Below are 26,295 nucleotides of genomic sequence, written 5' to 3'. Positions count from 1 at the left end.
TGTTTTTACATTCCTATTACTTTGTATCATAGCAAACACAACTATGCCTAAATCAAGGTCATGAAGTTTTTTTCTTCAAGATTTTATTATAGTTTACTCTTACATTTAAGTCTGTGATTCATTTTGAGTTCATTTTTTTCTGTATGGTGTAAGGAAAAGGTCCAGCTTTTTTTCTTTTTTTTTTTTTTTGCACATGTATGTCTCATTTTTCTAACACCATGTGTTGAAAGGGGCATTTTCCCCACAGGATTGTCTTGGCACTATTTGTGATTCATTAAGTTATGAGATTTTCTCCCTCTAGTTGATTCAGCTGCAGATAGCACGAGGCCAGGCATGTTTTTTTAAAGAGTCTCATTCTTTAATTTTTAATCATTCTCTTGTCTGCTGCCTGCTATCTGCTTTAGCCTCAGGGAAGATGCTAGAGCTCTTACGTGGGATCACCATAGCTTGCCTTGTGATGTTATGAAAACCTTGAAAATAAAAGGAGCATTTAGAGACTGTGCCTCATCTGGCTTCCTCTGTTGACTGCTTCTCTTCATGTGACCACCAGCCCTTTTCTATCTTCAGGCTAGAGAAACTGCCTGGGCTCCCCATGTGGCTCCCCTCTCACACGCCTCCTTCCCTCCTTCCATCCCACAGCCCTGGGTCTGGATAATTGGAATCTGCCTGGACTTCTCCTCTGGTGTCCATCCCCAGGTTGCCAATATGCGTTTCATTGAATGAAAAACTCCAGACTTTCAGATCACTCAGGACATGATCCTTAGATCTTCTGTCTTCCTCATCTGTGACATCCCAACCATCAGAGGTGGTGACTATACTTCTAAAGTTTATCTCCACTTGGTCCTCTTTCCTCCATCGCCTCTTTCTCATTGCTATCTAGGCCATATCATCTCTCTCCTAGACTTCCGAACTCTATTTTCCTCCCAGATTCCAGAAGGATCATTTTAACATAAGTTGAACCAAGTCCCTGGCTGTGTGAAGGCTTCAACAGCTTCCCATGGCACTTAGCATATCATCCAGACTCCAGGTCCTGCTCACAGCCCTGTAGGATCAGCCTCCACCTCTTGCTTACCATGCTCCAGCCGTACCAGCTTGCCTTAGAGTTCATGAGAAATCTCAGGCTTTTCGTATATAAAGCCTTTATGCATGTTGGGCTTCCCTGGTAGTTCAGCTGGTAAAGAATCCACCTGCAATGCAAGAGACCCCGGTTCAATTCCTAGGTTGGGAAGATCTCCTGAAGAAGGGATACGCTACCCACTCCAGTGTTCCTGGGCTTCCCTGGTGGCTCAGCTGGTAAAGAATCCACCTGCAATGTAGGAAACCTGGATTCAATCCCTAGGTTGGGACAATCCCCTGGAAAAAGGAGCTGCTACTCACTCCAGTATTCTGGTCTGGAGAATTCCATGGACTGTATGGTCCATGGGGTTGCAAAGAGTAGGACACGACTGAGCGACTTTCACTTCACTTCACTTTATGCATGTTGAACTCCCTCCTTGTAATGCTCTTGCCCCAAGATTTTGTTTGCCTTGTTTGTTTCGGGGTATTTCTCATCATTCAAGTCTCAATTTAAATGTCTTCTCAGAGAAGATTCCTAGTGAAGGTAACCTAATATTATATAAGGAAACCTCCAACCTAATATTCTTTTTTTATATTGAAGTATAGTTTATGTACAATATTATCTGTTACAGGTTATAATATAGTGAGTCATAATATGATATTCCATTTATAGTTATCAGAAAATATCAACTATATTCCCCAGACTATACAGTACATTCTTGTAGGCTATTTTATACCTGTTAGTTTCTACTTCTTAATTCACTACCCCTATCCTGCCCCTCCTCCCTCTCTCTGTTGTAACCACCAGTTTGTTCTCTGTATCTGTGACTCTGCTTCATTTTAGTTATATTCTCTAGTTTGTTCTATTTTTTAGATTCTACATATAAGTGACATTGGGGCTTCCAAGGTGGTGCTAGTGGTAAAGAACCTGCCTGCCAATACAAGAGACACAGGAGACTCAGGTTCCATCCTTGAGTCTGGAAGATCCCCTAGAGTAGAGCATGGCAACCCACTCCAGTATGCTTGCCTGGAGAATCCCATGGACAGAGGAACCTGTCAGGCTACAGTGCATAAGGTCACAAAGAGTCAGACACGACTGAAATGACTTTAGCATACACACAGAAGTGACATCATACAGTATTCGTCTTTCTGAGTCTGACTTATTTCACTTAGCATAATGTCCTCCAAGTCCATTCATGTTGCTATGAATGGTAAAATTTTGTGGTTTTTTTGCCATACATAAAAAAAGTTTGGCTGAGTAGCATTCCGTTGTATATGTGTGTGTGTATGTGTATGCATATACCATATCTTTTTTATCCGTTCATCTGTTGGTGGACACTTAGCTTGCTTCTGTACCTTGATACTTATAAATAATACTGTTATGAATAGTGGAGTACATGTATGTTTTCAAATTCATGTTTTTGTTTTTTGTTTTTATTTTTTGGGGGCTCTAGGGGATGGGATGGGGATTATCTCTGTAAGTTATGCCCCACTAGGAAGATGTCCATTCTAACTTTCCTGGGATAGCTTTTTCTTTTTGTTGGAGCCGCTGCTCTTGCTGACAGCAGCCTCTTCAGGTCCACTGCTGAGTGGCTCCTCCTTGGAAGACAATTTCTGCTTTTTCTTGGGGACCCTCTTGTTTTTTGACTCATCAGGGTCAGTAACTGGTTCCTCTTTGGGAAAAGGTTTCTTCCTCTTGGGAAGATTCCAGTGTCAGCTGTCTCTTCAAGATCACTACTAACTAGCTCTTCCTTGGAAAAAGATTTCTTTTTCTTGGGTTTGGAAAAAGAGACAGACGGGTCTTCCATCCCATTCTCCTGAAGAGCCTCCTGGGGCTTTTGCTTTTTCTTCTTTTTGGGTCTTTCATTTGTCTCCCCACACTCCTCCAGGGCACTGCTATTTTCTGAAGAAGCCAGGGCAATTGCAGCCAGCCTCTTCCTTTCCTTCTTCAAGTGTTTCTTCTGTTTCTCGAGCATCCTAGTAATCTTGGCAGCTGCTTCCTCTGCCTGAACCATTGCCTCCTTCATGACATCCAGATTCTTTCGGGGAATCTCTCCAGTCTCATAGAAGGACAGCCTCTCCCCAACTTGTTCTCGAAGCTTCTCCCCAAAGACACTGGTGGGAACCTCAGAGAAGCAATCGATTCATGAGGCAGTACAGCATTTGTTTGCCAGGTATCGGGAGATGTGACCTTTTTTCTTGGCAGCTGCTCGGCCAATGAAGGCAAAGTGGAAAATGAGTCCGTATTTTAGGGTGTTACCCCTTGTCTTCAAGGCTCTGGAAACTTGGTCCCTTCACTGGGCTCAGGGAATATATATACCTAGGAGGGGAATTACTAGGTCATGTGGTGATTCTATTTTTAGAACCACCGTACTGTTTTCCACAGTGGCTACACCATTTACATCCTCACCAACAGTAGGAGGGCTCCTTTTCTCCACACCCTCATCAACATTTGTTACTTGTGTTCTTTTTGATGATAGCTGTTCTGACAGGTGTGAGATGATATCTAATTGTGGTTCTGATTTGCATTTCCCCAGGGATTAGAGATGTTGAACATCTTTTCATGTGCCTGTTACCCTTCTGCATTTCCTCTTTGGAAAAATGTCTATTCAGTTCTTCTGCCCATTTTTTAATTGAGTTGTATGGTTTGTTTTGGTTCAATGTTGAGTTGTATGAACTATGTATACACGTTTGATATTAACCCCTTATTGGTTGTATCATTTGCAAATATTTTCTCCCATAACAGTATTCTTTATTAGTCATCTTGTTCATATCTGTCACAGGGCTTTACATTCTGAATTTAATGACTTATTTAATTTTTAATGTTTTATTCATCATTGTATCCTGTGTGCTCAGGTCATGTTTGGCAGACCTAAACAATCAATCAAATACAAGGACACTCTCTCATCATTCTCTTTCTTCCCTCTTCTTGCTCCTGGTTCCTTCATATCCAGTGAGTGGAAGGAGATGGCATTCTTTGCATATTTTAGGGGATGGCTTAGCTTATCGCCAGCCAAGCCCCCACCTCACCTGCCATGTCCTCTCTTCAGGGGTATTTTCAAATTTAATGCCACTTGTAGCTGCTCCTCACTAACCCCACGCTCTCCTAAAACATAGATCCCTGGGGCGCAAAAGAACAAGAGTAACACACTAACTTACTAACTTTTATGAGCATTTATTCCGTTGGTTACATTTGAATTCCTTTTTAACTTAATCATACTGAAAAGTAGCTGCTATTTTTATCATCATTTTACAAAGAAGAGGAAGCTCAAGGTGAAGTCACTTGTCCAAGGTCTGCAGGTAAAATGGCAGAGCCACGGTCCTTTTCATGAAACCATTTTGTGCTTCTTTCAGAAACAGCTGAGGAGACTAAATGCTAATGGGAAGTCCCCCCCCCCCCCGCCCTTCAGCATCAGACAGGTGGATATGTATGTCCCTCTAGGCAAGAGAGAAAAGACACTATAGAAACAACACTGGATCAAGAGGGATGATGGTACCTGAATGGCCTTTGTTATCAGGGAGAAAAATGGAGACTTCTTGGAAATGTCAATGGTGATATCTTATTAAATGACTCAGAAGCACAGGAAAAGAATGTTTTAGGACAAAAAGGGTTTTTGTTTTCATTTTCAGAAACATCTCTGAATGCAGTAGTCTGAGAGTGGTGCCATTAAAGGTGTGAAGCTTCTTGCTGTCTGTTACTTATTTATTGCTTCAGATTCAGTTTGATCCAATTGCCATGCGCATGGTTCAGAGATAGGCAGGGAAGCCCAATACCTGGTGAATGGCTGCAAGGGCTGTAGCCAGGTACAGTTCCCTTACCTGGGTGTGGGCTGTTTTCCTCCCTTGGAATTGGAAGAAGGGCAGTGATAGTGAAAATGACTGCAAGTTGAGAGGGAAACTAGATTTGTTAGTGACATTTTGGTGCATGGTTTTACAAATTCACAGCTCTGTTCCATGAGTATAGGAGAGGCAAGAAGTATCCCCAGGAGGTAACCTCTTTTGCAGGCCTTGGTGCTTTGCCTTCATGTTTTATGTGGCAGCAGACACCACTCCACCAGCTAAAATGATTTGCTCTTTAAAAACCCTTGTTTCCACTAAGAGGATTATGGAAAACACGACAGTGTTTTCAAAGTCTATATTCTGTTCGCCAAAGTGGGGGAGGGAATGGAAAAGTTGGGTGGAGTGAACAAGCCAATTGCCATGTGACTCTCAGAAGGGGAAGACGCCATCTGCCACCAGTTGGCAGGATTTGGTCACCAGGGCACAGAGTGGGCAATTGTCCTCGGCTTTGGAGGCAGAAGCTGGCAGCTGACCCAACAGTCTGCTTTCTCCTAGAGAGATAGACAGTCATTGACCTGAGATAGTGATGGTGTCTCGCTCATATCCTGCAACATAGAAATGGAGAAAATAAGGGAAGGCGCAAGACAGTGGAGGGAGGAATGTGAAGAAAAGGAATACTGATTAACTCAGCACATCTATTCAGCTGAGATCGAGACTGATTTTGCTCACTGAATGGAATAGGAAACCTGCATTTCTGAATCAATAAATAACAGAATTACCAAAGTGCTAAAAGTATAGGAGGAAAGATTGGCTTCCCTAGTGGCTCAGCAATAAAGAATCCGCCTGCCAATATAGAAATTCAGGTTCGATCCCTGGGTTGGAAAGATCCCCAGAAGGAGGAAATGGAAACCCACTCCAGTATTCTTGCCTGGGAAATTTCATGGACAGAAATTTCCATGGACCCTACAAGTCCATGGGGTCACAAAGAGTTGGATACAACTTAGCAACTAAACAAAAACAAGGAGAAAAGATGAGAATGATAAGTGTGTGTGTGTAGATATGCAGATGTCTATATGTAGATATAGATAGATATAAATATAAATGCAAGTTGAAATAATTCATTGATTCCTACTCTATACCAGGCAAAGAAGTATGATGTAAATTTCACAATGATATCATTAAGGTAGGTTCTTTGATTGAGTCTGTTTTATAGATGTAGAAACTGAGGTTTGTGACAAATTTTAGTCTTTGGTTTGTATAACTCCAGAGCATGTGCTGTATCTGATGTTTGTATATTCTTCATTATTAATGGTTTCAAGTTTTGTTTTTGATTTTTAAAATATTACTAGCTAGGTCATACTTCTCTTAGGGGGCCAAAACATTGCGCTAACTTTGTTACATCCCAGTGCCATCTTGCACATAGTTAATAAGCAATGAATAATCATTTTATGACCTTTAGCATACTGCTTAAACTTGTTAGAATGTAGATATTTTACGGTAAAGTGTGTCTGAAATTTCACGTAGAGTACCTAATTTGGTTAAGATGTTGTAAACCTCATAGCTTACATGAGATCCAGGCAATGAAGTCTTAGATAATTACAGTGTATGTGAAATTTCCATGTATTATCAGGATCCTTGGAGCACAGTTAAAGCAAGAGAATCTGAATCTCTGAGCAGTCATGAATGATTTTGAAATTCAGAGTCTCCAGGAAGAAATTGAAAATAAAGGAAGGCCATGTTGTTAGATTACTGTATATGGTTACTTGGCTGGAAAAGAGGGGGGTGGGGGGAATCAAAATTTAAATGGAAGCTAGAATACATCACTGTCATTACGATATTTAAGAGAATATAAGATATCTGTGACCTTGGAGGAGAAATAGGAAAAAAGACTAAGGGAAGTCAGTCAAGTGTTTGAAAGAGTGAAAGAAACCAAAGACGCAGAGAATAGAAGCATTGGTGCTTCCCTGGAGGGACAGTTCCCAGTCTTTCTTCTTCTTTCCACTGAGGCCTCCCCCGTCCCCAGGCCAGCTGAGACTCACTACAAGTTAGCAGGAGAGAGCAGTGACTGTAATTCTTCCTCTTGCTCTCGCACTCAAGGAAGCACCCCAAAACTCAAGTGAAAGTAACGTTAAATAACGTTAATCATAAATAAGCAAATCAGTAGATTTGCCAATGTAACTATTTTAGTCATTAGCTACTCCTAAATTGCAAACGTAGCTCATAACACAGAAGCATGCACTGAAGCTGAAAACTACTTGAGTATTTAACTTCTCGGGACTTTCCAAATTTCAAATCCTATGGTTTACTGATGGTTTTACTAAGAGCTACTGAATTGTTGTTCAGTCGGTGATTTTCATTTTCAGGATCTTTTTTTTTTAAGCATTTCTTTTAAGGAATCCATCTATTTGTGAATAAATCTTTTTTTTCCCCAGTGGTTCTGCTGTGTTTGTTTTGATTACCATACATGCATTCAGTGTTTTCCAAATATTTATAGGAAAAAAAATGGAAGCCATTTTCCATTTGAAAAATGCTTTTCATTGTGTAAGAGCCCAGAGCCCTTCGCTGGTAACACAACGATTCAAACATGTTTGGCATTAAGCTTACACCCTGGAGAGGCAGGGGACCTGGCTTCTGTTCCCTGGAATGATTATTTGCTTGATTTCAAACCCCATGGCCCCTGAATCTATGAATTTTTAGAATCCTGTTTTAAATCTCAGTTGCATCCTTACTCTGTATGTGTGAGAAAGATATGAGGCCTGAGTTGCTGAAATTTCCTACATGAGCGTGAAAATGAGTCCTCTGAGTGAGAATTTAGTGAGAATATACCTTTGGCATCTTGGTTATTAAAGACTACTCCACATGTTAAGAAGAGAAAGAGTGAGAGGGAGAGAGAGTACTTGGGACTGAGATTGACCAAGGTTTCTAGTAAACCCCACCATTGCCCCCACACACGTAGTGAGAGACACACCAGGCAGTTGCTTGTAGCATTGACAATTCTGAGGCTTTGCAGGTGGCGCGACCCACTCCAGTGTTCTTGCCTGGAGAATCCCAGGGACGGGGGAGCCTGGTGGGCTGCCGTCTATGGGGTCGCTCAGAGTTGGACATGACTGAAGCGACTTAGCAGCAGCAGCAGCAGCAGGTGGCACTAGTGGTAAAGGGCCTACCTGTCAATGCAGGAGACATTAGAGATTTAGATTCAATCCCTGGATCAGGAAGATCCCCTGGAGGAGTAAATGGCAACCCACTCCAGTATTCTTGCCTGGAAAAATTCTATGAACAGGGTACCCTGGCGGGCTACAGTCCGTGGGGTCACCAAGAGTCAGACATGACTGCGCACGCAGGTAGTTATGACATTCCTGACTGACAGAACTCCAGAGCAACTTGTAACACAGGGGGCTGCTTGTGTTGAATCATCTTTTGTATTATTTCAGGGATATTTTCCATTATGTAGTGCTGCTTTAATTTTTATGGTTCTTGAGTGATTTAAAAATATATCTGACCCCATAAATACCCTTCATTAAGCCCATATATCAGAGAATTCTTAACAGGTAATTAGCCAGGTGGTACAGAGGATTGTATACAAGGCTCCATCCACAGCCAGGCAAGTCGAAATATGCCCTCCATTTTCAGAAACCTCCTGGACCTTAATCTAGTCTCAATACTCTCCATTATTCATTTTAAACAATGTTTAAATATGGATGTGAGGTTAAAGCGAGGTGCTATTATCTTCAAAGAGGTCGTCATTGTCAGATATGGGTGAATTGGTGCCAGGAAAAGGTGAAAAGGGGAAAATCTTATAAATTCAACGAGTGTTTATCATGTACCTACTCGCACACTACACAGTATGGAAGACATAAAAAAATGGATAAAGGAGTCGATGACATAAACTCAAGACAAATTTAATCTAATTGACTGAGTACATGTGTGCCAAGTCACTTCAGTTGTGTCTGACTCTTGGTGACCCTATGGATCATAGCTTGCCAGTCTTCTCTGTCCATGAGATTCTCCAGACAAGAATACTGGAGTGGGTTGCCATTTCTTCCTCCAGGGGATCTTCCCAACCTGGGGATCGAACCCCTGTCTCATGTCTCCTGTATTGGCTGGCAGATTCTTTACCATCACCTGGGAAGCCAGAGAGTACAAAAGAAAAATATATATATATATATTACATGTAAGAAAGTTCTCTGTGCAGAACAAAGTACTGGAGGAGTTCACTGAAGGGAGAGTTCCCATCATTTGGAGCAGATGGGAGGCTAGAATTTGTATGTTTTCAAATTCAACGTGTTTTTCCAGCTCCTCTTCCAGTAAACCTCACAATAACCAGTCCCAGAACCACTAAACCACTAAGTCATGAAATATACATTTTTTTCTTATGATATTTCTTGTATTTGTTATTTTTTCCTCAATATAATTTCAAGTTTTTAAGCATTTATTTCATATCCTGACCTTTAAAATAAAGTGTGAATTACTTGGGACAGGGGCTATATATTTCATCTCTGTGTATCCCTTAGCAACATGCCTGGATAGGAGAGGCACTCTGCTTGCTTGCATGGCTGGCCCTTATTTATGTGTGACCAAACCATGGCTTCCCAGGTGGCACTAGTGGTAAAGAATCCGCTTGCCAATGCAGGAGCCACAGGAGACTTGGGTTCGATCCCTGGGTCAGAAAGATCCCCTGGAGTGGGAAATGGCAACCTGCTCCAGTATTCTTGCCTGAAAAATTCCATGGACAGAGGAGCCAAGCAGGCTACAGTCCATGGGGTCGAAAGGAGTCAGACACGACTGAGGGAGCACAGACACACACACACACACACACACAAACCATGGCTTGGATCCCATCATACACACACACACACACACACAAACCATGGCTTGGATCCCATCACACACACACACACACACACACACACACACACACACACACACAAACCATGGCTTGGATCCCATTGCCAGTCAGTACCAATATATATTGAGAATCACTGTTTCTTTCTGTCATGTAAAATCATTATGAACAGCATTAGAAAAAAATTTTTTCTCTCACTTTTAAGTAAATGCCTGAAACAACATGAGCAAAGCTTTCTTTAAATATAAGCTCTTCCATTTTTTGCTTTTATATCAGTTTGGATTTTGGTTACATTTTTAAAATGTAACTATTAAAATTCTTCCAAAGTATAAAAGGTCTAATATGACTTAAAAAAAAAATCTTGTTTGAGAGGTAACCTTGGAGGATATGATTTGAACTTCTACTGTGCAAAAAGAAGCACCAAGCATGAAACAAACAAAAGGAGAAAACCAACCACAACATGACATTAAAACAGTCAAAAAGTGATCATCTCTCTTTTATATTTAGAACCCAAACGAAATAATTGTTAATGTTTTAAAAATATAATCATTAGGACAGAACAGTCAATAAAAATTGTTTTGTAAATAAATTGAGAATTTTGGTGTGGGTACAAGGGTAGACTTCTAATGTTTTAAAATTTTGTGAGTGATTTTCAAATAAAAGTAAAAAGCTACATATTGTTTAAAAAAAAAAAAAGCTGATTGGACTCTTAATCTAGCACACCTATTTTTGTTGGTGCCTGGGTTGTTTGGCTCGGTAGTAATAGTTTCTTAATCATTATGTGAAAAATACACAGCAATACTGCCCTCTGCAGTTCCTCTGTAAGACAGTCACTTGTCTTCAAGTGTGTACATGGCTACAATGAACCTTGAACCTAACTTACGTGTATGTTAAGCTCTGATGTCAGTCTTAACAGTAAGCAACCTGGGCCATCCCCCCCTACCTCTGTGCAAGATGAACATGTATAGAAGTCAAATCCTCTAAAACAGGGGCATGATCTGCGTTGTTTATTAAAATATACACTATCCACAGTTCTCAAGATTTTCACTCTGTGATAAGGTTGGCAATATATATCCTCTTTTCTCACACACATGACATATCATACCAGAATTAATAAAGTAGCCTGATATGCCAGAAAGACAGTGAGCTATATAAAATCCAGGGACAGTGTTTAAAAATAATGATGCTGCCTTATAGTCACATTTTTTTTTTGGTACCAGAGGAAAGTTAGTAGATTAAACTCAGTTCTCCTCAATAATTAAAAATAAAAAGTAGAAAGCATATATAATTCAAACTAGCTCTAGTGACAAAAATCTTGGTGTTTAAATGAGATGTGGATATATTTTTAATTATAGATGCAAATGAGAGACTATAAGAAACTAATAGTCACATGATGTAATATATAAAAGATTTGCAAAAAGACATGAAAATAAAAATGTCTGAAGGAAGAAATATGTTTTATTCCCCAGATATGATGTGGAAAGGTAGTATTTCCTGGTGCATAATTGGAAAATCAGAATGAGTTCAAATCTCAGGGTTCTTATATACTGTATAAACTTTGGCAAGTTGCTAAAACTTTCTGTGATTCACTTGTGAAATTAAATGATAACTAGTAAGTATTGTCTAATATTTGCCATTAAGATATTACTATTTTCATAGTTAAGTATTTGTATAAATTTGCTTATTAGCACACATAGCTTGTGGGGAGATTGAGGGCTCAACTGTTGCCTTCTTTAGGATGTTAGTTTTAAGTGGTTGTTTAGTCCCTCAGGTGTGTCTGACTCTTGCGACTCCATGAACTGTAGCCACCAGGCTCCTCTGTCTGTGGGATTTCCCAGGCAAGAATACTGGAGTGGGTTGCCATTTTCTCCTCCCAGGGCTCTTCCTGGCCCAAGAATTGAACCTGTGTCTCTGTGTCTCCTGCATTGCAGGCAGGTTCTTTACCACTGAGTCACAGAGGGAAGCCTGTTTTTAGTTTTTAAATGTTAAGCCCCTTTTAAGTTTTAAGGAGCAGAATACAACTCATATTAGTTCAAATTAAACAGAGGGAGCAATATTATAAGAAACCAGGGATTATTCTCCAGAGTTCAAGGAAAAATAGCCACCAAGACTCAGGATAAACAAAAACACTTGCAAGTCTGGCAAACATTTTTCTCTGCTCTTGCTTGTCCTCAGATATTCTGTTACATATCCACATTATTCCTCTCTTTCTTCTCAGAGTGTCTTTTCTTCAACATAGCAGAATATGGCCAGCCACAGCTCTAAAAATGTTATCACACCTCCAGTGACACTTAATGACTTTTTCTTAGCTCCTATCCCCAATTCCTAAGAATAGAATTATAACAACATGGATGAGGTGCTTAATTGTGACTAACCAGCTGTGGCCGTCAGGAGAAAGATCGCGCTAACGTGTAGTCTTTGTGCCATTTTCTAAATGTAGACTTTAAGAGATATCTTTAATTCTTGCTCCATAAGCAATCTCCAGTTCACCAAGCTCTACCGTCAAATAGTTGCCTGTTGGTTATTGTTCAGAATTTAAAAAAAAAAAACCATTTCCTGTATTAACTCTGTTATATTACTACAACCGGTGGAGAAGGAAATGGCAACTCACTCCAGCAATCTTGTCTGGAATATCCCATGGACAGAGGAGCCTGGCAGGCTACAGTCCACCAGGTTGCAAAGAGTCGAACATGACTGAGCAACTAAACAGCAACAAATTGATACAACATTGTTCCCGCCTTAGAAGAAGCTCACTGCATCCCTCTCCCAATGGAAAAATAGTTGCAAATAAAAACCCGACTCACTCTGTGTCTGAAAAATTATTACTAATTTCTGTAGGTGTTGTGGGAACCACATACCAAAGTTTTAAGACTGTTCTAGTTTCATACAATCTTGTCAGATTATGAAACTACGGATTCCATTGTGTTGTTCTTTGGAAACACAGTCCCATGATATGTAGTTTTAACTGTAGTAGATAGTGTTCATTTTTGAAAAAATGAGTTCAGAGCTTCTCTCCGCGGTCTTGGCAAATGAAGCTAGTACCCCCCCTCTTGTATTCACCAGTGCCTCCATCCATCCATCCACCCATCCATTTGTGTGCCTAGCTCTATTCTCGATGGTAGGGAGACAGTACTAAAGCCAAAATGTCATCTCTTCTTGAACTTGTTTGTTGGTAGGATAAAACAAAACAAAAAAGCAAATACGTATACAATAAAGTATCAGTTAATGTGTAAGTATTAGATAATCATAAGTGCTATGTGCAATGTCACTTTAGTCATGTCTGACTCTTTGCGACCCCGTGGACAGTAGCCCACCAGGCTTCTCTGTCCCTGGGATTTTGCAGGCAAGAGTACTAGAGTGGCTTGCCGTTTCCTCCTCTAGGGAATCTTCGTGACCTGGGGTCCCATGTCTCTTAGTTATCCTGCAGGGACAGATAGGTTCTTTACCACTAGCACCACCAGGGAAGCCCAAGTGCTATGGTTTTAAAGAAAAATAAAACAAGCTAAGGAATTGTGATATGTAGTGACTGGGAAGTCTCTTCAACTGGACAGTGAGATCAGAGATTCCTAAACTTTAGTCTAGCAGTTGTGGTTCTAGAACCAGGACAGAGGATTCTAGCAGGAAGATGAGGGACTCAGGAGACTGAGAGGGTCAAGATGATCTTGTCACCTTGTCCCAGCAGATCCACTTAATCCTTTAATAGCTCTTGCTTGCCCTCTATTTAGAGCCCAGGGAATTAACTTGGCTCCTTCCTGAAATCGAAAGTGTTAGTTGTGATTCTGCCCTCGCCCTCTCCCATAGAGTCCATAATACTGTTCTATTTATCTGTGTCTCTTTTGATGTCTCGCATACAGGGTTATCTTTACCGATTGACTAAATACCATATATATGTGTTAGTATACTGTATTGGTGTTTTTCTGTCTGGCTTACTTCACTCTGTATAATAGACTCCAGTTTCATCCACCTCATTAGAACTGATTCGAATGTATTCTTTTTAATGGCTGAGTAATATTCCATTGTGTATATGTACCACAACTTTCTTATCCATTCATCTGCTGATGGGCATCTAGGCTGCTTCCATGTCCTGGCTATTATAAACAGTAAAACATGCACACCCATAGTGGATTCATCTCAGTGTATGGCAAAACAAATACAAAATTGTGAAGTTAAAAAATAGAAAATAAACTAATTTAAAAAAATAAATACAATAAATAAATAAATAAAATTTAAAAAAAGGAAGAGCTACTAGGAACTGAAGAAGTGGTTAAAAAAAAAAAAAAGAAAGAAAGTGTTAGTTGCTCACTCCTGTCCAACTCTGTGATCCCATGCACTGTAGCCCGCCAGGCTCCTCTGTTCATGAACTTCTCCAGGCAAGAATACTGAGTGGGTTGCCATGCCCTTCTCCAGGAGATCTTCCCAACCAAGGGCTTGAACCCAGGTCTCCCACATTGCAGGCAGATTCTTTACTATCTGAGCCACCAGGGAAGACTCCTTCCTATCTCCTCCCTGCTTCTTCTACTCAGAGATTTCCCACTTCCCCGTTCTACTGCAGGGCCAAGATCCCAGAGAGCTCTCCTTCCTTCTACACAGTTCTTGTTGTGGTTTTCAAAATATGTTTTCTTTGCCTTTTTATAATCATTCTTAAAGCACTACATGAACATATGTTTTCCTGATTTACACATTTCAAATCATCAATCTCCCTGCCTATATTTATATACATGAATGTGTGTGCAAATAATAGTTGTGTGTGTTTATTTGTAAATCAGATAATATAGCCATTCACTTGTGAATTTATTGGAGGTAGTGTTCATTCTTGTTCTGTATCTTTTTTAAAGTTAATAATTTATTTTAGATACCTTTTTCTTTCAGCACACATAGATATACTTTGCTCTTTTTAATAGCTGCATAGTATTGCATTGTACAGATGCAAAATAAATAAAATTTGCATCCAGTTTTTAATAGATATTTAGGTTGTTACAGTATTTACTATTGCAAACAAAGCTGTAATATCATAAATATATCTTGGCATTTTTTTTTTTAATTGAAGTATAGTTGACTCATAATGTTGCATTAGTTTCTGGTGTACGGCAAAATCATTCAGTTTTATATATATATATATGTATATTTTTCATATTCCTTTCCATTATAGGTCAATAAAAGCTATTGAATAGAGTTCCCTGTGTTATACAGTAAGACCTGTTGTTAAATTTTTATATACTGGTTTGTATTAATATCTGCTAATACCAAATTTCTAATTTATCTCTCCCACATTCTCATTTTCCCCTTTGGTAACCATAAATTTGTTCTCTATGTCTGTGAATCTGTTTCTGCTTTGTCATTAAGTTCATTTGTATCCTACTTTAGATTCCACATCTAAGTGATATCATGATGTTTGTATTTCTCTGACTTACTTTACTTACTATGATAATCTCCAGGTCCATCCATGTTGCTACAAATGGCATTATTTCATTCTTTTTTATGACTGAGTAATATTCAGTTGTATATTTGTACCACATCTTCTTTATCCATGGACACTTAACACTTCTTTATTAATGAACATTTAGGTTTTTGTTTCTAGATTTTGGCTATTGTGAATAGTGCCACTGTGAACAATGGAGTCCATGTGTCTTTTTGAATTAGAGTTTTCATTTTTTCCAGATGTATGCCCAAGAGTGAGATTGCTGGATCATATATTTGGGCTTCCTTGATAGCTCAGCTGGTAAAGAATGCACCTGCAATGCAGGAGACCCCAGTTTGATTCCTGGGTCAGTAAGATCCCTTGGAGAAGGGAACAGCTACCCATTCCAGTATTCACAGGCTTCCCTGGTGGCTCAGCTGGTAAAGAATCTGCCTGCAATGCTGGAGACCCCGGTTTGATCCCTGGACTGGGAAGATCCCCTGGAGAAGGGAATGGCTACCCACTACAGTATTCTGGTCTGGAAAGTTTCATGGACTCTATAGTCCATGGGGTCGCAAAGAGTCCAACACAACTGAGCAACTTTCACTTTCATGCAACCCTGTTTAGTTTTTAAAGAAATTTCCTTACTGTTCTCATAGTGGCTTCATCAATTTACATTTCCGCCAACAGTGTAGGAAGGGTCCTTTTTTTCACACACCCTCTCCAGCATTTATTATTTGTAGACTTTGTGATGATGGCTATCCTGACTGGTGTGAAGTAATACCTCACTGTACTTTTGATTTGCATTTCTCTGAGGATTAGCAATGTTGAGCATCTTTTCATGTACACCTTGGAAAATATTATATGATATCACTTATATGTGAAATCTGAAGTGTAATGCAAGTGAACTTACTTACAAAGCAGAAACAGACTCACAGACATAAAAAAACAAACTTGTGGTTACCAAAGGGGAAAGGGAGTGTAGGAGGTATAAATTAGGAGTATGGGATTAACAGATACAAACTACTATACATAATATAGAAAAGCAGCAAGGATTTACTGTACAACACAGGGAAATATATTCAATATCTTATAATAATCTATAAGAAAAAATAATCTGAAAAACATACACACACACACATACACACACACATGCGTGAATCACTGCTGTACCCTGAAACTAACACCATATCGCAAATCAACTGTACTTCAAAAATATATATATGTATATATACACACACACATATATCTTGGCATACTAGCTGTCTCAAATGCTGTGTGTGTATTAAAATTATATATTAGGTTAACCAAATAAATTCTAGAATCTGTAAGTAAAAAATGGTCAAGTATTGGCAATTTTATCTGGATTGACCTAATGGTAAAATTCCTCTCAAGGCTTTTGGCCCAACTTTGTTTATTTTTAATTTCTAGCAGCTGTCAAAACAGAGAGGAATTGTCTTGGATGCTAAGCTCTGTTAGAGCAAGTGAGAAAACTATATGGATTGTTATCATTACAAAATCATCGTTTCCTGTTAACTAGACCCACATTGAAATGGGTCTAGAATGAAATTTGGTAAATTGTTAACCTTTCTAGCTTGATTCCAGTAATAAATGCAGATATATACATGCCTTAAAAATAAATGAAATAATTCTCACTGCAAGCACTGCTCAACACAATATTTGACTCTAAATTCTTAAGCAAGTATTTATTTATTCATAAACCACATCTTTCTTCCTCCTTTCTTCCCCCATCCCTTCTTCCCTTTCTCTCCCCTTCACTTTGAATCTCCAAACTGCAAGGCGATGTAGAAGAGAGTGCCTCTCTGGACCACCAAGTGCAGTTACTGGGGAGCTCAGTGGATAAACACAGCTTTCCCAGCATTGCTTTCCACCCCTTGCAAAATGCTCTGTGCCCACCAGGAAGCATCACTGCCCCGTTTCACAGGCTTCTCTCAGTGTAAATCACTGCAGAGCCACCCTCAGCTTCAACTCTGGGAAGTACAGATTTCTGCCTCAGTCATTGGCATCTGCTGAACCGCCTTTGTGTTTATTCACTTCGTTAACTCAAGAAACCCAGATACAGCTCCAGACTCTGGCTGGGCTATCATTCAGTGTTGATCACTTGGCGTTAAATATCAGGGCCTGTCACTTCATTACAGACGAGCAAAGAGAGACCCCGTGCTTAAGGTTTGATGTCGTGGAGCGACTTGCATGGGAGTCGTTAAGGGACAGCCTGAGTTTCAAATCTGACACCAGCATTCAGTATCTTCATTCTGTGAGCAAACTGCTCTGTGCTTCTGAGCATCAGTTTTCCGTAAAATAGGTAAATGGATTAAAAACTCTCATTAAAATAGCTGGATTGTGTTTTATATATAGTACTTGAAAAAATATATGCAAAGGCCCTGACACCTTGCATAGCACAAGGAAGCCTTAATATTTAAATATTCAATAAATGTTCACCCTGATTTATGATTCTCTATACTGATCTGTGACCAGAGATACTGCCTTTAATCACTGCCAGAATTTCATCACCATAGAGGTTTTGTCTTGCCAAGAATAAAGCAATGTACATTTTAGCAGCATTGAATAAAATATTCTTTTCATGAATAAGACTAAACTTTTTTTCAGTTGTCTGGTTGATGTTTAATTTGGGAAAAGTTTTCAATGGGTGTAAGATGATGAGCAGATAAGGTATCTTCTGACACCTCCTTGTCACTGGTGTAGAAGAAGAGAAAGAATGTGTCTTTTTGAAACAATGGCTAAACTGATCACAAAGCCCCTTACAGAATGAAGACCACAGATGTGAGGTACGTGGAGATGTTCCAGTGGCGGAAATACGTTCTAATAGTTCTAAGGTTGCTTTTTGATCTTCTGTTTCTCTTATTCTGTCTTCTTGGCATAGTGGACTTGGTATCATTGGAAAGGTCACCATTTTCCATAGGGCATAACCCTAGAAAGGGGAAGAACCTCCAGTGTGTACTTAGAGTTCTCAGATGGTAAGGTAGTCATTTTGTGGGACCTTTATTTCAAAGTCTCATGAGCACATGCAGCAGTGGCTAATAAACCTTTCCCTTAATACCAGAGTTATCACTCCAGCCTTTGAATCTGCACATGTTTCAGAGTAGTGTTTACAGCCTACATTTCAATAGAGCAATTTGTGGACCCCCACATGAGCCTTCATGCACTAGCTGATGGCTTCCTCAAATACTTGTCTGGTAAATTGATTTTGAAAAAAGGAAAGTTTCCTTCCTTCTCTGGCTTCTTTTCAGATCAGCAATTATTCTTCTGAACAAGCAATAGTTTTCCTGGAAATATGCTTATTTATTGTTATCTTTCTTATTAAGCATTACCTTTCACTTTGTTTTAACTTTCAGATTATAACTTCCATTGACAGTAAACAGCAGATTTTTCTCATGTATTATCCTTATTAGAGTAACTTCGATGATATTTAAGTTCTCATCTTATCCCCTGGAAAAGATCAGATTGGAATTGTCCTCCAAGGAGATATATGGTAGGCAACACAACTTTAGAGTTACCACTTAAAGGTGTGTAAATTTATGAAGAATTTAAAACTGCACAGTTGGATAGGGGCTTCCCAGGTGGCACTAAATAAGAGACTCAGGTTCAAGTAGAGTAGGCGTTGAACTTTAAGTTCTTGTAAGCAAGTAACGTGTAGGCTTGCCTCTTGAAATTTATGAAAATAAGGATGAGCAATTGATAAGAGACTTTAATGTTTGCCAAGTAATGAAAGCAATCAGAATATATGGGAAAGGGCACTAAACTTAGAAGTGTATTTAGTCCTGATTGAAACGTTTGTGAATCATTCAACACTGAACAACCCTCTTACATTTTTGGTTCTTCTGTTCACAAGTCTGTAAAGCTGGGGTGATTATTGCTGTCCTATCTACCTCATATGGTTGTTATAAGAATCAGATTAGAAGATGCTTGTGAAGGAGCTTTATAGGTATACAGTGCTCTTCAGATGTCTGTCTTTGGTTTGGATTGCTTCTAGTTTAAGTTCTGTAAGCTTTTTGTGAACAAAGATTGTATCTTGGGGTCATGAGCTCTGCATTAAGTCCTGAACAAATGAATGAAGGGACGTGATTCTCCCATTGCAATTTTCCATGAGATTGTTTACTTCGCATTTTTTTCCAGAATGATAAAATATAACTTTTTTTTTTTTGCTTATCATCTTGACCTACCTATGGGGACAATTCTCCCTTTATGTGAATTAACTTGCTTACATGCTAAGAGCCTTTAAACTCAGTGGGTGGAAGTTTCTTGAGGAGAAGTCCAAATTCAGGGTGTTGTATTTCTAAGTGTATCTGGTGTCAGAGATCAGAATGCAGACATGTCAAAGCTTGTATGGTACTGAGTGTTACAACACATGAAATAATAATAATACCAACACATTGGTTTCATAACCCTGAATTCTTCACAGATTGAATAGTATGTTTTCTTCTTTAATTATATTGGAAAGTAAACATATTCTTTCATGGATCAGCACTGGTTTAGTTACTGACCTGGGGGAAAACCATTGCCCTGGGAAGCTTCCATTATTTTCTTTCAATTATGACTGGTTACATTGAGTATTGTTCATGGCCCCTTCTAGCAAAAGATAAAATGCCAAGACATCAACAATGTTGGAGATTGCAACAGCCAACAGACTATACAATATATCCATACCCACCAAATTTGTTTTTAATATTTAATAAATGTACTTATTAAACTAAAAGTCTCTACACCTACAAAATGATTGCAAGGCCTTAAGCTGCTGCTGCTGCTGCTGCTAAGTCGCTTCAGTCGTGTCCGACTCTGTGTGACCCCATAGACGGCAGCCCACCAGGCTCCGCCGTCCCTGGGATTCTCCAGGCAAGAACACTGGAGTGGGTTGCCATTTCCTTCTCCAGTGCATGAAAGGGAAAAGTGAAAGTGAAGTCGCTTAGTTGTGTCTGACTCTTAGCGACCCCATGGACTGCAGCCTACCAGGCTCCTCCATCCATGGGATTTTCCAGGCAAGAGTACTGGAGCGGGGTGCCATTGCCTTCTCCGAGGCCTTAAGCTATTCTGGGCTTATTCTTAAGCCTTAAGCCTTAAGCTTATTCTGGTAAAGAATCTGCCTGCCAATGCAGGAGATGCAGGAGACACGGGTTCAATCCCTGGGTCGAGAATATCTCCAGGAGAAGGAATGGCAACTCACTCCAGTATTCTTGACTGAAAAATCCCATGGACAGAGGGGCCTGGCAGGATACTCAGAGTTAGACATGACTGAGCACACAAGCGTGTATTTAAGCTATTCTATACATTTAATAAAAATAGGCATTTTTAGGGAATGAACATTATGACCCATACCTAACTCACCTTCTAAAAATTAGAACCTTCACATTTCATATCTGACTTCAAAGGTTGAAATTCCAATCTCAAGACTTTTCCATTATAATATAATTGTATGATATTGTTAATGAATGTTCCGTTGTTTTTTTTTTTTTTAATTGGGAAGGACTTATTGAGCCTAGTTCCTCATTTCCAAAAATGATAAGAATCAAAGGGAAGGGTGTTGAACAAATATTTTGAGGTACCGAATAGGTTCTCGTCTTACTATCTTTTCTTTTTTCAATGACTGGAAACTTTTCAATGACTTTTAATAACTTGGCGTAAAGGAAGTCTTCATACTGTTAAAGAGAAAAAGTCTCATAAATCACACAAGACAGTGCCAGCCCCTTTGCCAGCTGTTGTTCACTTGGGCCTTGCTATGTGTGTGCTTAGTCGCTCAGTCATGTCCATCTCTTTGCGACCCATGCACTGCAGCCCGCCAGGCTCTTCTGGCCATGGAGATTCTCCAGGCAACAGTCCTGGAGTGGGTTGCCTTTCCCTCCTCCAGGAGATCTTCCCAACCCAGAGACTGAACCCAGATGCCCTGCATTGCAGGCTGGTTCTTTACCGTCTGAGCCACCAGAACAGGGGCTTGCTATAGAAGGTATTTTATTTTCCACAGTTGGCTGTATTTTATTGACCTCCAGGATTCAAAACCTGCTTACTAAATGGCTGTATAATTCCTAAGCCCCCTGATGACTGTGGGGTTCGAATTAGGACTAGAATATGAGGAATCCCCCAGTGGCTGCACTGGCTCTAATTCTATAGCAATGATGCAGGAATAAATTCGTTTCAGGGTATTACTGGGCCCCTGAGTAATCTTAACTATGTTCCAAAGTTATTTTTGTGTGCTTTCTTGTTTGTCTTCTGACCAGAGCAGCACAGTTGTCTGAAGGTTCCTGGCATCAGTCTCTTCTCTGAGATCAGATGGCCTTTCTGAGCCTGGAATGAATCAGTTATAGCATTTTTGGGTCAGACTACTTCTCTCTTTTCTCCCAGGTCTACTCCTTTCTTCCTGATTGGAACCCAAGGGGACTATACCAGACACTCACTAGGGGGCAGCAGGGGGTCAGTGGAACCAGTCGTTTAGGAATTTGCTAGAGTGCATCATGTGCTTTGAAAAAAAAAAGCCTAATAGTTTTAAAGTTTATTGACTGCTGTGCTGAGGTTAGTCATTCAGTCACGCGCGACTCTGCGGCCACATGGACTGCAGCCCGCCAGGCTCCTCTGTCCATGGGGATTCTCCAGGCAAGGATACTGGAGTGGGTTGCCATGCCCTCCTCCAGGGGATCTTCCCAACCCAGCAATAGAACCCAAGTCTCCCACCCTGCAGGCGGATTCTTTACCATCTGAGCCACCAGGGAAGCTACTTTCATTATAAAAGGCAATGGCACCAATAATTTATTCATGGGAGTGTGTTTGTTTCACAAAAACTCACATAAAAGACAAAGATAACCTGGCTTTTTTTTTTTTTTAATTACAGTTGATTTACAATGTTGTGTTAATTTCTGCTGTATAGCAAAGTGATTCAGTTTCATTATGATTTATTGAAGGATGTTGAATATAGTTCTCTGGGCTACACAGTAGGGCCTTGTTTATCCAATCCATGTGTAATTGTTTACATCTGCTAACTCCAACCTTGTACTCACTCCATCCCTCCCCTTTGCCTCTCCTCCTTGACAACCACAAGTCTTTTCTCTAGGTCCTGAGTCTGTTTCTGTTTTGTCGATAGGTTCATTTGTGTCATATTTAGATTCCACATATAAGTGATATCATGTGGTATTTATTTTTCTATTTCTGGCTTCCTTCACTTAGTATAATCTCTAGTTGTATCTATGTTGCTGCAGATGGCATTATTTCTTTTTATGGCTGAGTAGTATTCCACTGTATATATGTGACACATCTTCTTTATCTGTTCATCTGTTGATGGACATTTAGGTTGTTTCCATGTCTTGCCTATTTTGAATAGTACTGCTATGAAAATAGAGGTGCATGTGTGTTTTCCAATTAGAGTTTTGTCTGGATATATGCCCAGGAGTGGAATTGCTTTATTATATGGTAGCTCTATTTTTAGTTTTCTGAGTAATCTCCATACTGTTTTCCATAGTGGCTGTACCAGCTTGCATTCTAACCAACAATGTAGGAAGGTTTGCTTTTCTCCACATCCTCTCCAGCACTTGTTATTTGTAGAGATTTTAATGTTGGCTGTTCTGACTGGTGTGAGCTGTACCTCATTATAATTTTGATTTGCATTTCCTTAATAATTAGAGATTTTGAGCATCTTATCATGTGCCTATTGGCCATGTGTATCTCTTCTTTAGAGACATGTCTAGGTCTTCTGCTCATTTCTTTGATTGGATTGTTTGCTTTTCTGCTGTTGAGTTGTATGAACTGTTTGTGTAGTTTGGAAATTAAGACCTTGTTGGTCGTATCATTTGCAAATATTTTCTTCCATTCTGTAGGTTGTTTTTTTCATTTTGTGTATGTTTCCTTCGCTGGGCAGAAGCTTATAATTTTAATTAGGTTCAGTTTGGTTCTTTTTGCTTTTCTTTCTATTGTAAGCTGGCTATTTTAATGCAAGAAACCTGTCAGTTCCAAGGCATTCATTAGCTACACTTACTTGCTGCTGCTGCTGCTACGTCATTTCAGTCTTGTCCGACTCTGTGCAACCCCATAGACGGCAGCCCACCAGGCTCCTCTGTTCCTGGGATTCTCCAGGCAAGAATATTGGAGTGGGTTGCCATTTCCTTCTCCAATGCATGCATGCATGCTCAGTTGCTTCAGTCGTGTCCGACTCTGTGAGACCCCATGGACAGCAGCGCACCAGGCTCCTCTGTCCACAGGATTCTCTAGGCAAGAATACTGGAGTGGGTTGCCATTTCCTTCTCCGACACTTAATTGAGACAGTTGTATATCTGTGGGAGTATGGATCCCTGAAGGACTGTTCTCTGTGTCCATGCTGAAAATCAAGCCACAGTTTGAGTAGAGGGTGAAGGAGAAGGCCTAGAGTCCAGGAGTGAGAAGTGAGGGACAATGAATGGACCTCTCCAATGAGCTGGGGTGACAGGGGACAAGGATGGCAGGGGAAGGGATACTCCTCTCCATTCAGTAATGAGCCAAGGGTCCTGACTTCATCTAGGTGATATGTTTGCAAGATAGACTGTCACTCACACTGTTTTCCAATGCAGCATCCTAAGGGAATTTGAGAAAGGGACGTGAGCATCTCGTTTTGCAGTTTTATGCTGTGAGAGAGGATCCCAGCCCCTCAGTGCACGTGGCACATTACTGGGAGGGAAATGAGCAGGTTGACAGTGGAATGACTTTATGAAATGCCTCGAAGGGGAACAACTAACTTTGTGGATGGCGGCAAGGATGAGGGGAGACAAAAGAGAAGGATTTGACCCATTGTGCACCACGCAGTAAGCGTGAAACACAGGAACCATGGTCTTTAGATGGAAACATATAATGCAGTCAAGGAATATGATATGTGAGTCACCCCAGGACCCTTCTAACCAAAAGACAGGATTAAGGTACAGGAAGTTCTATAATTTCACTAGTAAGGCTTGAATATAAAAATTATTTTCATTATCCTTTCATTATTATTATTAATTAATTATTTTCAATATCCTCTTATTATTTCTGTACTCCTTCCATTTTATCTCATAGGATGGCATGAACTGTTCTCAATTAATGGAAATAATTACACTTTCATCCCCAGATTTCACTCTCAGATATTCACTTAGCATAAATATTGGTTGGACAAGAAGTTCGTTTGAGTTTTTCTATAATATCTTACTGAAAACTAGAATGAACTTTTTGGCCAACCTAATATAACATACTAGTGTAAAATTTTGCTTATAATTTGAATATCACTGGAGAAATATAAATCCCAATCTCTATTTTTCTCTATGTATCAACTGGGGACTCTCTGCATTAGAATTGATTCCGATACATTAATAATTTTAAGAAGGATAATTTAATAAGAACTATAAGAGGAAGATATAACCAAATGTCAAGGGAACATAAAAAGCAGAGAAATTACTTTCTGCCAAAAGACTCAGGGAAGATTTAATGGGGAAAATGACATTTGAACACAGTCTCAAAATATAAGTAAGATTCTTTACAGGGAAAGTAGTGGGAATAACATTCTAGCAAAAAGGAGCAGAATAATTAATTGATACCTGCTTGGCTAATGAAATGAAAAGAAAGAAAGTGTTAGTCAGTCAGTCATGTCCAGCTCTTTGCAACCCCATGGACTGTAGTCTGCCAGGCTACTCTGTCCGTGGGATTTTCCAGGCAAGAATACTAGAGTGGGTTGCCATTCCCTTCTCCAGGGAATCTTCCAAACCCAGGGATCAAACCCAGGTCTGCTGCATGGCAGGCAGATTCTTTACCATTTGAGTCACCAGGGAAGCCATGGCTGGTGAAGAGAGACTGATGATTGAAATGTTGGCACAGAGGTTGAACCCAGCTCATGAAAGGCTTTCTGCAGAGTACTAAGAAGTTTGAAATGTATTCTGTGGTCCCTTCAGCAGGTGTCTGCAAAGAGCTACACAATCAGAATGGCACTTAAGGACAGCTTCTCTTTCTGTAGTCCTGGGGCAAAGACTGAAAGCAAAGACATGTTAGGAAGTAGCAGAAAGTGTCTGGGTTTGAGGACATGAGTCTGTGAAGTGGGGCTAGAGCAGTGGGAATGGAAGGAAGGAATGAATAGAGCAGATCTTAAGGAGGGAAGACGTTGGCTGTTTTAACTTTTTTTTTTTTTAATGTGCTTCATCAGTTCTTGGAATGAGGAAGGGGCTGTTTTAAATTTATTTATTTTTTATTTTATTTCTGGTTGTGCTGGGCCTTTATTGCTGCGCATGGGCTTTCTCTAGCTGCAGAGTGGGGGCTAGTCTCCATTTGTGGTGCGTGGCCTTCTCACTGCGGTGGCTTCTCTTATGTGGAGCAGCCTGTGGGCTTCAGTAGTTGCAGCACGCTGGCTCAGTAGTTGTGGCACACAGGCTTAGTTGTTCCATAGCATGTGGAATCTTTCCGGTCCAGGGATTGAAGCCGTGTCTCCTACATTGCCAGGTGAATGCTTATCCACTGGACCACCAAGGAAGTCCAAGGAAGGGGCTTTGTCTTCAAAAATTTTGTGTGTTGTAATCGTGGATCAGTTAGGGTGTGGCCCAAGACAATTCACCTCTATTTTCAAGATTCAGCAGTTGACTCAGAGAAGCAAAGTGGTAAAAACAAGAGGAAGATGTGTGTTGATACCTGAATGTTCAAACTGTTGCAGATACATGAAACTTCATTTACCAAATGAAGATAAACTTTTCTTTCTTATTCTTTTTGGTTCAGATTTACTGAATTACATGCTACCATGTTTAATACTATATACATGTTTGAGTAAATATTGGCAAGATTATTTCAATAAGGGGACATCTGATTTTAACCTCAAATGAAGATAAGCAACATTTAAACTTTGGGATAACTGAAGTCAAGGCAAATGTATGTGATTCAGGATTGCATTATTTTAATATTTATTAATACTCAGTTCAGTTCAGTTCAGTTGCTCAGTCATGTCCGACTCCCTGCGACCCCATGAATCGCAGCACACCAGGCCTCCCTGTCCATCAGCAACTCTCGGAGTCTACGCAAACCCATGTCCATTGAGTTGGTGATGCCATCCAGCCATCTCATCCTCTGTCATCCCCTTCTCCTTCTGCCCTCAATCTTTCCTAGCATTATGGTCTTTTCCAATGAGTCAACTCTTAGCATGAGGTGGCCAAAGTATTGGAATTTCAGTTTCAACATCAGTACTTCCAATGAACACCCAGGACTGATCTCCTTTAGGATGGAC

At 40.0% G+C, this 26,295-nt stretch overlaps 1 protein-coding gene, 1 long non-coding RNA gene and 1 pseudogene across 2 annotated transcripts in view; 2 read left to right on the top strand and 1 right to left on the bottom strand.

The window, feature by feature from the left end:
* ARHGAP24 (Rho GTPase activating protein 24) overlaps positions 1-26,295 on the top strand; it is a 556,594-nt gene that overhangs the window by 270,126 nt on the left and 260,173 nt on the right. The gene's annotated exons all lie outside the window — the stretch shown is intronic.
* On the bottom strand, positions 2,566-3,083 carry LOC145538670 (nucleolar protein 56 pseudogene; annotated as a pseudogene).
* On the top strand, positions 8,307-10,348 carry LOC145511314 (uncharacterized). Its single transcript, XR_014057792.1, has 2 exons — positions 8,307-8,678; positions 9,541-10,348. It is a non-coding gene; the product is annotated as an uncharacterized LOC145511314 (long non-coding RNA).

This window comes from Giraffa tippelskirchi, chromosome 1 (genome assembly GCF_054371585.1).
Source record: "Giraffa tippelskirchi isolate mGirTip1 chromosome 1, T2T-mGirTip1v1.2.pri, whole genome shotgun sequence".
Lineage (NCBI taxonomy): Eukaryota > Metazoa > Chordata > Mammalia > Artiodactyla > Giraffidae > Giraffa > Giraffa tippelskirchi.
Note: the sequence above shows the minus strand (reverse complement) of the source record. Positions and strands in the feature narration are given on the sequence as shown.